Source organism: Hevea brasiliensis, chromosome 13, assembly GCF_030052815.1.
Source record: "Hevea brasiliensis isolate MT/VB/25A 57/8 chromosome 13, ASM3005281v1, whole genome shotgun sequence".
Lineage (NCBI taxonomy): Eukaryota > Viridiplantae > Streptophyta > Magnoliopsida > Malpighiales > Euphorbiaceae > Hevea > Hevea brasiliensis.
In genome coordinates, this window is record NC_079505.1 from 63,955,350 (window position 1) to 63,972,210 (window position 16,861).

A 16,861-nucleotide genomic window follows, 5' to 3' on the forward strand; every position below is an offset into this window, starting at 1 on the left:
ATTCACATGGATTTTCACATCACAAACATTTGACGTAAAGTGGACATTATCACCAATAACTCCCTAAACTTTCCTTTTAAACATGACCTGTGTCATATACCTAGGGGCAACTATCAGATCTCTCTTGAAGGGCAACGTCAAGATCTCCCCTTAGGATTTACATATGGATCCATAACATTACATAACATAACATGGGGGGAGTAATGGGACATCCAATATCCATCAATGCACTAACAATAATTTATGCAATTATGTAACATCTTTTTGTTCTAGATGCATACATCTTAAATAAATATGACATGATGCATGAGGATGCTCATTAATTACCTGTAAATAGTTTTTATTTTATTAAGGTTAGAGTTACTCACCTCTTGTAGCCTATTAACCTCCTTACTCGAATGGAAACTATCCTCAGATCCTTACTCTTCCGAGTCCCTCAAGTCTGATCCTATAAATTCAGACCCTATAGTGTTATACAAGGCTCTAAAACTCTATACACAATGTAAACATCCTATTCTAGGCCCTTAGGAACCATAAAATTAGATTTTGGAACCTTAAAATCAAAGGAGAAAATAAATGGGTAGAACCAAGTTTGACAGCCGAACCTTAGAATGTTAAATGCCCATTTTGGGCAGTAGCCACTGTGGCTACCAAAGTCTAGGACTTCAGTTGACGAACCTAGAAAACTTCCATATTTTCTAAGAAAATGCAAGCTTCAGCTGCCGAACCTCTGACTTTTAGTAGCCGAACCTGGGAATTTTTGGAATTCCCAAGTTGAAAACCTATAAATCCATTCTCCCAAAAGCCTTAAAACTCATTTCAAATTTCCAAAACACAATCTCATCACATAAATACATCTCTAGGGCCTAGAACAACTAGAAAATATGCTTAAAACCCACATACATTAATTAAAACTTTAAATCCTAGGTTTCTCCAAAACCCAACTTGCATAAACTTTATAAAAAACTTAACTTAAAATAACTTTTCATGAAATTAAAGCTTTAAAAACCTAATTCCTCATCAATTGTCTTAGATCTATCTATTAGATTAAGAAGAAAAGAAGGTTACCTCTTTTCTTGGAGCTTGAAGGTGAGAGAACCAAAGCCTCAAAGCTTGATTATGCTCTTTCCCACTTCCAAATGGAAGAATCCACCTTTGGATTTTCAAAACTCAAAGGGATCTCTTGAAAGAGCCTCTTGCATGCCCTAAAATTGAGAGAGAGAGGAAAGAAGAAAAATCCTAAGTGTTTTTAATTGAAAAAGAGTTGTGGTCCCTTTTATACCCTTGATAGTAAGGGGACTTTTGGCTAACAAAGTTCAAACTTTTGATTGTAGGAGTCGATTCTACCCAAATGGGCATTTGAACCATAAAAGGGGCCTCAACTGCTGAAAGTTTGTCCTTCAGCTATCGAAACTCCTTATGCCCAAAACAACTTCTTTAAAACTTTTAAAGAATAAAACTCTTCAAACATTTTTTATTCTTAAATACATTTTGAACATTTTAAACACACGTACATGAACATATTCTCTCCTCTTATTGCCACTCTCATGTTAGTGAAGTCTCACTCATCATCAAAATATTTCATCAGGGATAGATATTCTAACATCGAAAAATGGCAGGTGTTACAGAGTCCCTCAAGCCTGATCCTATAAAATCGAACCCTAGAGTGTTATACAAGGATTTAAAAATCTATACATATCATAAACATCCTATTCTAGGCTCTTAAGAACCATGAAACCATATTTTGGAACCTTAGAAAAGAAGGGAGAAAAAGTCAGGCAGAACCCTCTTTGATTGCTGAAGTCCTAAACTTCGACTACCAAAGTTTTAAGCTTCAGACAACACTTTTGTCCAGTGTTAACTGCCGAACCTAAAAAATTTTCTAGATTTTCTAAGAAACTATATTTTTTTGCTGCCGAACCTCTAGCTTTCAATAGTCGAACATGGGAATTTCTAAAATTCTCAAGTTGAAAACTTACAGATTCCTTCTCCCATCAACACCCAAACTCATTTCAAAGTTCTAAAACACAATCCCATCACATATACACATCTTTGAGGCCTAAAATAATTTGAAAACAAGTTTAATACCCACATACATTAATCAAAAACTCAAATCCTACAATTCCCCCAAATCTAACTTAGCATATACATGGATTTCTTCAAATCGATCAAGGGAAACTAGCCATTTAAGGCCCATAACACTTAAATATAACTATTCTAACCATAAAACATACAATTTCAATAGAAGATCACAAAACCCTAACCCTAACATGCATAAATTTCCCCAAAAACTTAAAATAACTTTTCATAAAATTAAAGTTATATAAATATAATTCCTCATCAACTTTCTTAAATCTACTCTTAGATCAAGAAGAAAAGAAGGTTACCTCTTTTCTTAGAGCTTAGAGGTGAGAGGACCAAAACATCAAAACTTGAATATACTCTTTCACGCTTCTAAATGGAAGAATCTACCTCCAGGCCTTAAAAAAACTCAAGGAAATCTCTTCAAAGAGCTCCTTGTATGCCCCAAAGTTGAGAGAGAGAGGAAAGAAGAAAACCCTAAGTGTTTTTGCAACAAAAATAAGCTTTGGACCCTTTTTATACCCTCTCTATCGAGGGACTTTCGATTGTTGAAAGTTCAGCTTACGGCTGTCGAAGTCTATTCTGTCCAAAAAAGCTTCTAGGTAGGAAAAAGGACTTTGACTGCAAAAAATCCATACTTCGGCTGCCGAAACTCATTTTGCCAGAAACCCTTACTTAAAACCTTTTTAGAAATAAAACCTTTAAAATATTTTTCTTTCTTAAATACATTTTGAACATTTCAAACCCACATACATGAACATACTTTCACCCCTTATCGCCACGCCTTTGTTAGTAAAGTTTTACTTTTTACTAAAATATTCCGTCAAGGACAGATATTACAACATTGAACAATAGTGAGTATTACAAAAGTGGCACTCAAAGTGTTTTATAAAACACCCACACTAATTTCCTCACTATTTTTGTCATTTCTATTTTAGGAAACTTTCCTAATGCTCACATAAACTGTCTCTTTAATTTTTCTCAAGGCTACAAGCTTTAGATTAACCTTCAAAAATTTGAGCTACTGCCTATTTATAGCGAAGGAACACAAATTCAAATTGAATTCCCTATCTCAAATTGCGTACCAACTAAATTAACTAGAAATCATGCCATCTCAAATTGTGCACCACAGATTTTCGTGGTGGCCTATAATTGTTCACTTTACTTTTTTTTATATAAAAAAACAAAAATTAAACTGCCCCAATTTATTGCCAACTTTGGCCACTTGCCCAATTGCAAAAGTGGGTGCCCTCCATTTTTTTCTTTGTTTCATCTTCTTCATGAAGACCTTTCTCTATTTCATCTTCCTTCGGTGTTATTACTCCTCCCAAGACCCTTTTTAGTTTCTCTCCTTTATGAAGACCCTCTTAGTCTTATTTTTGATGGGATGAGCTTGCATGTGCCAAACCCAAAGAAAGCATCGAAGCCACATGTGTAATCCACTTAGACCTAAGTCATGGAGACGAAGATAGTGGTTTCTTCTTCGAGTCTTGAAGATAAGGATACATTGACAAAAGATGAAGAAGATTGCTCTATTTTTTTTGGATTTCATATTTTGTGTTTGAATTTGATTGTTGAATACTGGGTTTTGTTCAATTTCATGTTTTATGTTTGATTGCATTGAATTAATTGGGGAATTGTGTTTTGATTTTTGGAAAGAAGTGGGGATTGATTTTGTTGAATAATTTTCATTAATGATTGAATTATTTTTATTGTTGCATTTCCTTATTGCTGGGGGATTGTATTTTTTGTTGAGCATTGATGGGATTGGCTAGGGTTTGTTCATTTATTATTGCATTTGCGGAGGCAAATGGAATAGGAAAATTTATAGGTCGAACCAAACCAACCCAAAAATTTTCAATTTAGTTTGATTTAATTTTATCCATATTTCAATTCAATTTGATTCCATTTTTATAATTTTCTAATATGATTATTTAATTATTTTGATTCGATCTGATTCGGAATCGAATTGATTGCACACAGCCAAATGCATTTTGATTTTTTCTTTTTCAAAATTTAGATATAAAGGCTTAATTGTCCTAACTTTAATATCAAGGATTATGGTTGTAGACACCATATTTTAGTCGATCCTCAAATACAATGTTCTTTTAAAATTGAAATTTCATTACATTATCCGATCTCAACTGATAACCCGATCAAAGGTCGCTTTTCCGAACTCAGCAACGGCTTGTCTTCGAAATAACTCGATCTCACGTTCAAGTTAGATTGCTTTCCGATCCTTCACCTTTATCCGATGTGTTCGGATCGATACTGGATCTCTGGACCATTCAATCTTATATGCTATTGTTTTCCGATCTCTCTATGTTCAAATACCTCAAAATTCCAAATCTGCATATAGTGTTGTGATCTGGTATCTCTAAATAATGATTCCGACCCTAATAAGCTCAAGTCATTTTCAAATCTTTACAATTCTATCAAAGCACTCTTCAAATTTTTTAAGGTTTCAATCGATATTCGATCATAACACCATCCGATCTCATGTTCACGTGTAATGGTTTTCCGATCTCTCTAGGTGGCTTGATGTTTTATGATTAATAACCGATCTCAGGTTTAATGTTCAACTGTATTCAATTGATTAAGTACTCAGGTAATTTGGTTTGGATGTTTTCCGATCTCATCAAGAAAATTGGGCATGAAAAGACTTAGATTCATTTCAAAATATAAAAATATACAAGTCATTCGGCAAGAGTGTAACGCCCTCACCATAGGTAGTCCGTATATTTTACTGTTCCGACGACTAATGTCCGTTCGGACAATCAAAATGTCTGGAACTACACTTAAACTATAGTGAGGAGGCATAAATTGAAGGAATAAATGTTAAGAAAATATAGAAAAAATTTAGAGAAAATAAAATAAAAATTTAAAGAATTTATTATTTGGTATAAAATAATAAATAAATAACCTGATATGCACTATGAAGGGCATTTTGGTCATTTCACTCCCAGAGGTGAATTTTGACCTAAATGTCAAATTAAAATTTAGAGAATAAAATAATTAACATAAATTAAATTTTATAAAATAAATTAGGAAAATGAGAAGAGAAAAGAAAAGAAAAGAAAAGAAAATGCTTATGGAAATTTTAAAATTTAAAGTACACAAAAAAAATAAATATAAATAGACACTAGAAGACAAACTCCCATCCACTTCCATCTTCTTCCTCCATTTCTTCTCTCTCTCTCTCTTTCCCCCTTGGAGCCGGCTGGTTTGCTCCCTCTTTCCTCTATTGTTGTCAAGCTTTAAAGCTTGATTTGCCAAGCTTCTTCCACCCAAAACCCATAGCTCACTTTTCAAAAAATCATCTCCACTCCATAAGGAAGCCATAGATACCCATAAGAAGCAAAGAAAGTGAAGTTTAACAATTTACAAAAAAGGTTAGTGCACTAATCCATCTTTTTCTCTTCATTAAACATGAAAAGCATGTTTAGCCAAGTATAAAATTCATGAAATTAAAAAGAAAATCTTGAGGAAAAAGTCCCTTGAATTTTTGGTAGCCATGGAAACTTGAGGTTTGTTGCTTACAAGTGATGAAAAATGGTTCCATGAGAATGTGTGATAAGTTGATAAGTTTGGGAGTTTGATTGTGTAGTGTTTGTGCAAATTTGAAACTTTAAAAATTAGAGTTTGTGTAAATGATTGAGGACTTTATGTAAATGCTTAAAATTGACCTATTGAGTTGAGATTGTTGCTTATAGAAGTGTTATGCATGCAAATTGAAGTAAGGAAGTTGGAGGAGATTGAATTTTGGGAGTGTAAATTTTCTGCAGGTTGGGACTCAATGAGTCCAGTGGGTTTGTGGAACCATAACTGAAAATGTGTGACTCCCAATTGGAGGTGAAATTAGACTCAAAATAGCCCATTTTTCATGCAGACACCATGCCCAAATTTTGTCAAAAACTTGACCTAAATACTGCCCAAATCCGAATTACCCTGCACAAAACCCAGAAAATGACCAAATAAACAGTACATGCTCATTTGGTCATAACTCTCTCTATACTGGTCCAAATGACCTAAATTTGATACTATTGGAAAGCTTAGATATAGGGCTATAATTTTCATGAAGAACTTTGAACCCAGAAATTCCAAAAACCAAACCAAATTGCTGGCCAAATTTGGGTTACAAAACTGCACAAAATTAGGTTGTTCAGAAACTGCTGGACATAAACTCACCCTACCAGTTTTGGCAAAATGGCCATAACTTGGTCTACAAGAACTCAAATGTAATGAAACTAGTGGGAAAATGTCCAGAAGATATAGACCTACAAAATTGGTATTTTGACCAAAACCCAGAAATCAAGAGAATAAGGTCAATTATTTAGAATAAGTCACTGCATCAAAACCTGCAATCTAACCAAACTTCACTTGAGCCCAGAACAGTCTTTTAGTCATAACTTCCACTAGAAAACTCCAATTGAGATGAGCCACACCTTTCCAGAAACCTGAGAAACAGGGCTAAAACTTTGTTTTAGAAATCTACCTCAAATTATTCTTGTAAGAACCTCAAAAAGTGACCTACAGTCACTGTCCTGAACTGAGCCCTTGTTGCCACAGGGTACATGAGTCCAGGTCCGTTATTTAACCATAAATAACTCCAAAAAACTTGACAAATTGTGATTAAAAATTATAATTGACTACAAGACATAGGGAAATAGTTTCTATGAATATCACCATGCCTAAAAGTTACTGCAACCTATTCCATTAATTAGGTAAACTCTAAGTCCAAAAGTTGCCTAGTTAAGGAATCAGAATCTGGAAATGAGTCAGTTGTGGTTACCCGACCATAACTTGAGCTCTAAAAATCAAATTGACATGATTTAAAAGGGAAAACAAAGATAAGACATAGGGGAACAACTTCCATGGAGGAAGTGTGGCCAAACAGTGGCTACAACTGATTAAATGGATAGGTAAAAATGAGACACAAAAACTGAAACTAAAGAAGGGTCCATGAGATAAATTATCTTATGGTAGGGAATTTAACCCTAACAAGCTATTAAATACTAAACCGTATAAAAGAGGTATGTGGGATCTATTTTCCCACTATAAAGTGATATGAACACTCAAATAAATATGTAATAATGTGAAATTGTCCATAGTATACCTACACTTATTTATTTAGTTTGGATCGATTGGTATACCAATTAGGGACTACAGATAGTAGTACTGCCTACCGAGAAAATCATGAACTGACAATATATGTCTGGTATGATTGTTCAACAGGCTATATGCCTACTTACTGGTCATTGTACCTACTTTATTTCTGGCTTTACAAGCCTGACAGCGGGCCTCATGCCTGACAGATGTATACAGGGTAGACATATGGCTCTCTAACCCGTATACTCCCGTGTATCCACCTTGGATAATCTGTTATAGGTTTCTTGGGCACTAATAAAAATTAATTAAGACTTAATATATAATAAGTAAATAAAAAAAATCCCGATAATTTAAATTGTTTCCAAAATTGAAATGAAAATGTAAAATACCTAGAAATTATGAAATTGCCATATATAGAATTATTATTTAAATTATTCAGTTATTATTATTATAAATTATGCACCACTAAGAGTTATGCTTAGCGCATTGGTTTTCCATCGTGTAGGTATTAGAGACCAGTCCGAGCAGCTGCAGCAGCAGCACCAGTAGTGCCCTAACAGAGCTCTGACCAGATCTGCCACTATCCAGAGTCAACTCACCAGTCTTTTGTTTTTTGGTAGGGCCTATGTATAGAATAGTATTTTGGTTCATTATGTCTAATCATGATGTAATTACTAGTTTATGATGTATTTCATTTTGGACTTGTAATTAAACTTTGAGAATGTAAAGAAAACTTGCAATTCATTATGTATGAATTTCTATATAAATGCAATAGATGATATTTTTGGAGATCTCATAAATAGTTATGAATGATATGATAAAAGAGAATATGATATGGAAATGTATGAAATGAATATGAACATGTTAACAGGTGATTAGTGGAACCCGCCAGATGCTAATAAAACAGAAGAGCCTCTGTCCGGGTCTCCACAGAAATAAGTTATAAAAAAAAAATTCTACACATGGATTACTACTTTTAAATGACATTAAAAGTTTACAATAGATATGATAAAACAAGATAGGGTGCTCCGGCACCGAATGTGGCACTTCTTACTCGGCTATATAGTAGACGGGTAAGGGGCGTCACAAGGAGGGTCTCCCCTAACCTGCTCTCCAGATACATTTTCAGTTCTGTCATTCTCTCTCTCTCTCTCTCAGGCTCCTCCTCACTGTCTTCTTCAGCTCTTGGGACGAGATCCATTATCTAGGAGAAGTCTTCCTCAAGATGACGCTTCGCGACCTCGGACAGAAGATCGCCATGTGTATTCATATAAACACCAGCCTCCCTCGCCAGAGCCTCTTCTTATTTTGCCTTGATCTCTTCGGTAAGTCAAGCGACATCAGTAGATCGGAAGGACCGAGCATCTTCAAGTTCCTGCTCCAATTCAGCTATCCTTTCCTCGTAAGATTTCGTTCGACCTTCTATCTCGGTGATGTAGTCCTGGGCAGTGGAGAGTTGGGCCTTGGTGGAAGATGCATCCTGGACTGCCTTAAGAATCTCATGTCTCAAGAGATGAGCCTTTTCTCTAATCAATTGTTGGTTCGAAATGGCCTCCAAACCTAGGCTCATCTCCTGAGCCAGGAGTTCATCGATGTTATCCTGGGCCAATCTATTCCGATATTTTTGAAATCAAATGGTGGCTCCCAGGACCTTGGCTAGGTCAGGATTACCCCAAACAGAACGATTCCTTTCCAGAGAATGGATAAGGACTTGAGCACCTCAAGAAAGAGTCCTTACTGTCGGTCGGGAAGGCCCCTCTTCTATACTTAAAGAGATCGGCAGAGGTGGAGGTTCAGCCTGTTGAGGTGGAGAAAGAACCACCTCTACCTCTGAGACTGGCTGCTCTGGAGGTCGAAAATGAGAGCTTGGCACTTCTGCCGAGTCCTGCTTCGATGTCTAAGCAGCTGCTGCAGCAACCTTCATCTCCTGCACTTTCTAAGTGAGCTCCCTTTTTCACTTGTGGCTCTCCTTTGCACCCTCACCTCCCACTATACCTGCACAAAGAACAAGTTAGTGAGATTACCAAAGTTAGGATACTAAAGATTTAGATTATACTGATCTTAGGGCCGAGGTTAGAGAGTTGCAGCTTATAGTCCTCATGGGCAATCACTTGCATCAGCCACCACTTCAATTTGGCCATAACCGCGTCCAGACATGAGTACTTATGAGTGACCACCTGATCCTTTAACTCCTTCACCATAGCATCCTCATCTTTATTTAGGGCGATCTTCTTTGGAACTGAAGGAACCAAATACTGCCAACTGTGCGGGATGCCCTCAAAACCATTCAGGTCCTTGCTCCTCAATATGAAGAACTAATTTTTCTAGTTCTTCAATGAGAAAGGGAGATCGATGAAGAGTCCACAGTTTGGCTTGGCTTGGAAAAACCAATATTCATCGCCCTTCCGCTGAGCGAGCCTATGCAACTCAACAAAAACCTTTGCCATAGGCTCGAGGTTTTTACCTCGGCATAAACCTCTAAAAGCCACTAGAGTCCACCAGGAGTTTGGATGCACCTGGGCTACACAGACATGATGGAACTTCAAAACAGCTCTATAGAATTTGTTCAGGGGAAACTGAAGCTCGACCTTCAATTGTTCTTCATATACCATGATCAGGTCATTTTCTTCAAAGAAATTGTCGCAAGGGGTTTTGCGGTCGCCTGGATGGACACTCACCGAAGTGGGAAAGAGTGAGGAGTCACCACTTTAATTTTGAGGGAAATTAAAGAAAACCATTTGCGAAAATAAATTAAAATGAAACCACTTCAAAAATAGAGATTCTAGGTTCGGGGTCCGTAAACGGGTGGGGAAGGTGTTAGGCACCCCACCTCGCCCCTCTATGAGGGTAAGCAGATTCAACATCACGTTCTTTTATAAATTAAGATCGATAGTTAGGGGGGGGGGTTTGAATGGGAATATTAATCCTTTTGACAGAAAGGAACATTTGATTTTTCACTAATTCGAATTACCCAGATACACAAGTAAATGAGACAACCTTAGTGAATTGATGTCGTGTAGCATTTTTTGGGATTATTTTGCGTTAAAATTTGATTTGAGAATCGGATAAGAACTCTCCTCCGAACTCTTTTTAAATATTTATTAAAATTCTGATTGGAGATCGGATAAGAACCCTCCTCCGATCTCTTTTAAAATTTTTATTAAAATTCTGGATTGGAGATCGGATAAGAACTCTCCTCCGATCTCTTTTTAAAATATTTATTAAAATTTGATTGAAGATCGGATAAGAACTCTCCTCCGATCTCTTTTTAAATATTTATTAAAATTTGGGTTAAGGATCGGATAAGAACTCTCCTCCGATCTCTTTTAAATATTAATTAAAATTTTGGATTGAGAATCGGATAAGAACTCTCCTCCGATCTCTTTTTTTTCTTTGGGTGGGGGTCAGGTAAGAACTCTTCCCTAGCCCCTTTAATTTAGTTACTATCGAATCTCGCGAGGATCTTTAGCTAATGACCCGATGTCCAAAGACACTGGGAACCCGAATTAGGTTTCTTTTGACCCCTTTAGCACCTTACGACCAAATAAGGGATACTGGACCGAATTTCTACCGATCTCTCATATAATCACCTTACCAATATCATTTGGCAGGCGATACCCGATCTATTCCATTTACTTTCCTGGGATTCAATTACACTCCGCCTTGTGACGTCTTACCCAACCATCCTCCGAGCTAGCCTAATGATTTGACTTCACAATTTTCCCAACTTATTATTCAGACTTTTACTTTAAAGAAACCCTTAGTACGGCTGCTTACTACTTACGGGTTATTTGGGACTGGAACACCTATATTACAAGGATTAACAAAATGAATGAACTGATGAACGAAAAGAAAACTTGAGAATGGCCTTCTTCGAGGGGGGGGGGGCCTTTTAACACAATACGAACTTAATGAACATTGCAAGCATGAAACAAAAGAGATAAGTAAAATAAGAACGAGCACCAAATAAAGCTGCGGTAAAAACACTCACCTGTAGGGAATCGGAACTATTAAATTGACTATGGAGTTACAAAGACGTAGTAGAGCTGCGGGCTAAGCGCCTGAGGACTGATATTTGCCTTGAAATGAAGAATACCTCGTTAAAATGCAGTCAAGCCGAGGTAACAACCAGGTTTGATGGGGTTAAGCCTGAGAAATGTGAGTGGAAATGAAGATAACAAAGACAGAACTGACAGTGAGAATGGCACGGAGCAATGAACATACTGAAATTGAAAAATTCCAGTATTCAAGACCCCTTCAATAAAAACACTTTAGAAAACTGGTTTCTGAAGTTTTTCTATCTTTCTAAGCTAAAAAAAAAAATAGCAGAGTAACGAACTGAATTGAGTTTCAGAGTTCTTCCGCTATAGCTACCACCCTTTTTGTATTTTCGTCCATTCCTTGCTACAGTTTTCATGCAGGTATTTATAGGGACCGGGTGCTTCCAATGAAGGGTCAGGATTCTCCTTAAGGGAGATGGAAGGTTAGGATTTTAAAGGACACGATCTGATGGTTGGGAATTAAAGAGGATCAAAACGAACGCCCGAGATCTTTTTCAGGACATTTGTCCTTTTTCTCTTCTAATCTGACGGTCCCTAATTTTCCTGTCCAGAGCAATCCGAGGGCTGGGAATAAAAGGCGCCGGTCTTGTCGTCTTCTTCTTTGATCCAAGGGCTCTAGGCTCGTCCTTACAAATGAGATTAACGGTGGAGATTAGGATGTACAGCACTGTCATAACATACTCTAGCACTTGTCAATAATGTGGGCGATTCTGAGGTGTGCGGTGGGGATCTCGTCTGCAACGCTTTAACTACCTTGGTTCTAATTATGACGACAGTTAGTGGAAGTTGTCTTATTCTCTTTGATATCCGATCTCTTCCCTTTTCTGATCTTTCCAACATGATCCCTTTTCCGATCCTTCGTGCCAGATCTTTCTCCTGGTCTCGCTTACTCCAGCCTTCTCCTATATCCGGTCCGGCTCAGTCAAAGCATTTATTTCTTTTGATTTCCGAGGTGTCCGCTTCGTTTTCTGCTTAGCAATAAATGCTCGGTCCTCCTCTATATATACCCTCAACAGGAAAAACCTTCCGCATTTGATTTTCTCCTCTTTTCCTCTCACATTTCCTATTATGATTGCTCCGGCAATAGTTCCGGCCATGATAGTAGCTTTTGATCTTTTCCCGATTGGCCTTTTCATTCTCCGACTGAAAATTTACGATCCCGGTGATCGGAGAATTATAATAACCTCATTTGATGATAGTGGGAGAACCAGACTAATTTGCCGACCTAGATCGAGGACCTCGATCGTGTCGATCTCGAGTCGTTCGACCGATATAATCGGCGAATTGATTTCGGGTGAGAAGACTGCTAATGTTCTCCTTAACATCGGTGACTACCCCTTGACGTTCATCTGGTTCCTCACCACACTGGGTGTTCCAACAGCGGCTCGATTTCGAGCGGTAACTTTGATGACGACCTCTCTCATTCTCATGAGAGTCATAGTCCCCCCATCTAAGCTGTACATCTATCCGATGTCAACAGCCGGTCTACTGGTGAAACACATCATTTGACTCATTCACGAGACTAGGCTTTGACATAGGCCTTTTAGATAGGATGTTCCACCGGTCTCTAGAGATCGCCCCTATGATGTAATCCGACCTTTAATGTAATCCGATCTCTAGAGATCGCCCAAGTGATGTAATCCGACCTTTTGGAAATAAAAATTTTATTTTGTCAATTATCATTCTATTATTATTGCATTGATTATTTTTCGATCTCTGAAGCATTTACCCGATCCGACTCTTAATTTGAATGACCCTTAATCGATCTGCAATTCAAAATATTTATCTCAATCTGCCGATCTCTAACTAGCCGATCTCCCTAGAGAATCTCTGGAACATGCGTGAGGCGTGTCAGAAAAGGCTAGCAAATCCCGCTAACCGATGCGCCGCTTGGGACACCGTGAGCATTAAATGCTTGGACGGGTATAAATAGGGGATGGGCCAGCCATTTGCTTCCTTATGTCATTTTCGGCTTCTCGCGAACAATTTCAAAATTCTCTCATTCTCTCAAGTTCTTCCGACACCGATCAGACTCCGATAAGGGTTTTGATTTTTCTTTTCATTTAAATTTCCTCCTTTCTCTGAAAATGAGCGGCGCCGAGGGTCAGGGAGCGGCAAGCCCCCCTTCCGTTCAGATCTCGTGGTCGTCTGATGAAGTGGAGGTGGTCGGACCAAGCGTGCGACCTGAACCTCCTAGGACCTCTGTTCCAGCTCGGGGTCAAGCAGCATCCTCAAGGCATGTTCATTCTTCAGGGAGAGAAAACCTTCCCATGGACGAGCCTCCATCGATCCTTCAGGAGACCGACCTGCAATCGTTCAGCCAGGAGTATAACATCCGGCCCGATTCATACGAACTTATCCGGTGTCACGGCGATCACCAAGCCGATCACTTCTTCGAAGAGAATGATATGATCATGGTATACGAAGAACAGTTGAAAGCCGGGCTGCGGTTTCCTCTTGACGACTTTTTCAAAGAAGTTTTAAAATATCACCAAGTGTGCATCGCCCAAATTCACCCGAACTCGTGGCGGATCCTAGTGGCCTTCAGAGGCCTCTGCCGAGCTAAGGGACTCGCCCCTACTAAGGTATTCGCCGAACTACATAGATTAACTCGTCAAAAGGACGACGAGTATTGGTTCTTCCAGGCGAAGCCATATTGCGGGCTTTTTACCGATCTGCCCTCCTCCCTGAAGAATTGGAAGAATCGCTTCTTCATTCTGAGGAGCAAAATTTCGAACAGCTTTGAGGGCTTCCCTCGCAGCTGGCTGCATCAGGGTCCATTGCTTTTGAAGCACATCGCCCTGAGTAGAGAAGAGGGTGCAATGGTGATGGAGTTGAAGGATCAGGCGTCCAGAGAGAAATTCTCTTGTTTGGATGCAGTGACGGCCGAGCTGCATCATTGGACTATGCAGCTGGTCACCGGCCAAGATCGCGGGCTTCAGCTCTCTGACCTCGGCATCGGTATTTTCTATATCTCAGATCTTTGGACCTTAGCGATCTCACTGACCTCTTCTTTGTGCAGGTATGGCAAGCGGCGAAGCTTCCAAGGAGAGCCGGAAGCGGAAGAGAGAGATCTCCCGGAAAGTACGGGAGATGAAGCGGGCTGAGGCTCTGCAGACGCCCGGTCATGAGCCCGGGGAAATACAAGGAGGCTCGTCTCAACCTTCAGGACCGCCGATCATAGAAGTGGTCCGGTCTCCTCCTCGCCAAGAAGAGCCGCCTCCACCTCCTCCAGTCGCTTCGAGTGCAGAAGGGGGTCCTTCTCAACCTCCCGTGAGGACCCTTTCCTGGGGCGCTCAAGTTCTGATCAACTCGCTGGAGAAGAACCGGACTGTTCGGGAGAATCCGGGCTTAGCCAAGGTTTTGGGTGCCTCAATCTGCCTTCGAGAAGATCGGGATAGGCTGTCCCCGGACAATCTTGATGACATCCTGACCCGATCTATGAGCCTGAACGTGGAGTGCTTGGTGAACCAGCACATTGTCCGGGAGAAGGCTCACCGCCTGGGTAAGGAGGTCAAGAAGATCGGTCATGAGGTGGCTTCTCTCCGATCCCAACTTTCATCCGCTCAGGACTACATATCTCAAATTGAGGGGCGAATGAAGTTCTATGAGGATAAGCTGGCCGAGCAAGCTCAAGTTCTGGCCGAGCGAGATCATATTCTTGAAAAGTTTGGGAGCTCCAAGCCGGTGAAGTTGCTCACCTCACTGAGGAGCTCATAGCAAAAGAAGAAGAGGCGGTGACAAGGGAGGCATGTGCTTATGTGAACGCTCATAGGGATCTCCTAGCTGAGCTCAGGAAGCGATATCCCGAGGAGGACTTCTCTTGGATGGTAGATCCGGCTCCCCAGGACGAAGGTGAGGATAGTGAGGAGGAGGCTGAGGGTGAGAGAGGAAGCGAGCAAAATGTAGATCAGGCTGGGGGTGATCCTCCAGCCGAATGACCTGTACAAATTTTAAATGAAATGAAGGTTCCCTTTTGTTTAATGAATGGATGTGATCGGTAAATCTCTAAATTGCATAAGTACTTGATTGTCTGAGCATAATAAAACAACAACTAAAAGTGATTATTGGCCTAAGTGTAAGAGATCGGAAAACACAATAAGCATGAGATCGGCAGGGAACCAACGCTAAACGGGACTTGATTAAAATTGGGAATTTGGCTTGGACACTAAAGATCGGGATTACCATTAAACCGGATTGGAACTTTATCAAACGATTATTTCCAAACTTTTAAAAGGGATATCGGCAATAAGACTGGCGACATGAAAACCTGACGTTGGTTTGGTTTCGTCAAACAACAGATTGAAAATGTGATTGACTTGGCCAAAGAACTCAGTAAGTGATTTGAGAGACCGGTGAGGCTTTAACTGATATGGGGACTTAGTATGGATTCTGTTCTTTTTGAAGAGGGATCGGAAATGTGGTTGTTTGGCAAGGAGAGATCGGAATCGACATGTGGATTTGGCCTTGGAGATCGATTTTTAAGTCTTTTGATTTCAGGGATCGACCAAAATATGGTGTCGACAGAAATGATCGGCTAGGAGATCGCCATGACATCTGATAAGTTCGAAGGAGTCAGTTGGAAGGTTGTATTTTTGGCTAATGGACTGGAGATCGGTCTCCTTGAGAACTAATGGCAACTCGTCCACGGGTAAGTTCTCTTTCCCTAAAGACGATGCTTGTTTTGATTTAGTCGCCCGACCATGGGCTGGGACGGTGGTTGTAGAAGGTTCAGGTTGCTCATTCGGTCTGACCACCTCACCTTCGTCCGATGTCCATGAGATCTGAACAGAAGGAGGACTAGCAGCTTTCTGACCATCGGTACCTCTCATTTTCAAAGGTGAAAGATAAAATTGAACGGAAAAAGATTAAAGCTCTTACCGGAGTATAAATCAGCGCTGGAAAACTCTAAAAAACAAGGGAGAGTGTCAAAGTCGCTAAAAGGAAGTCTGAAAATGACATAAGGGAGCAAATGACACATCAAAAGAAGATTCCAGAAACATAGTAAAAGGTCAGACAAATAAGATCGGTTAACGAAGATCATCAAATAGAACAAGGTTCCAAACCAATAAATTGGCAGAATAGCAATTCGTCTAGGGATCAGATCAGGCACATTTATCAGAGATCGGAATAATAACCAATGCAATAATAAAAACATAATAAGCAGATCCAAATTTCAATAATAGATTTCATTTCCAAAGGTCAGATTACATCATTTGGGCGATCTCTCAAGATCGACAATTACAAATATCCTTACACTACATTCTACCTAACTTAGACTACTCCCAAACCGAAAGCGTCGCACAATAGGCATGTGTCAAAGCCTAGTCTAGTGGCTGAATCAAAAGATGTCTTTGATCAGAAAGCTAGCAATAAATACTGGACAGGTGCACAGCTTAGATGGGGTGACTATGACTCTCATAACATTGAGCGGTGTCATTGTCAATGTCATCGACCAGAATCGAGCTATGATCGGGACCCCCGAGATGGTGAGGAGCCAAATGAACTTTGAGAGGCGGTCACCAATATTAATATTGAAATTAGCGGTCCTTTTGTCAGAGATCAGTCTGCAAGCCATACCGATGAGTCGATCCAAGATCAACAAGGTA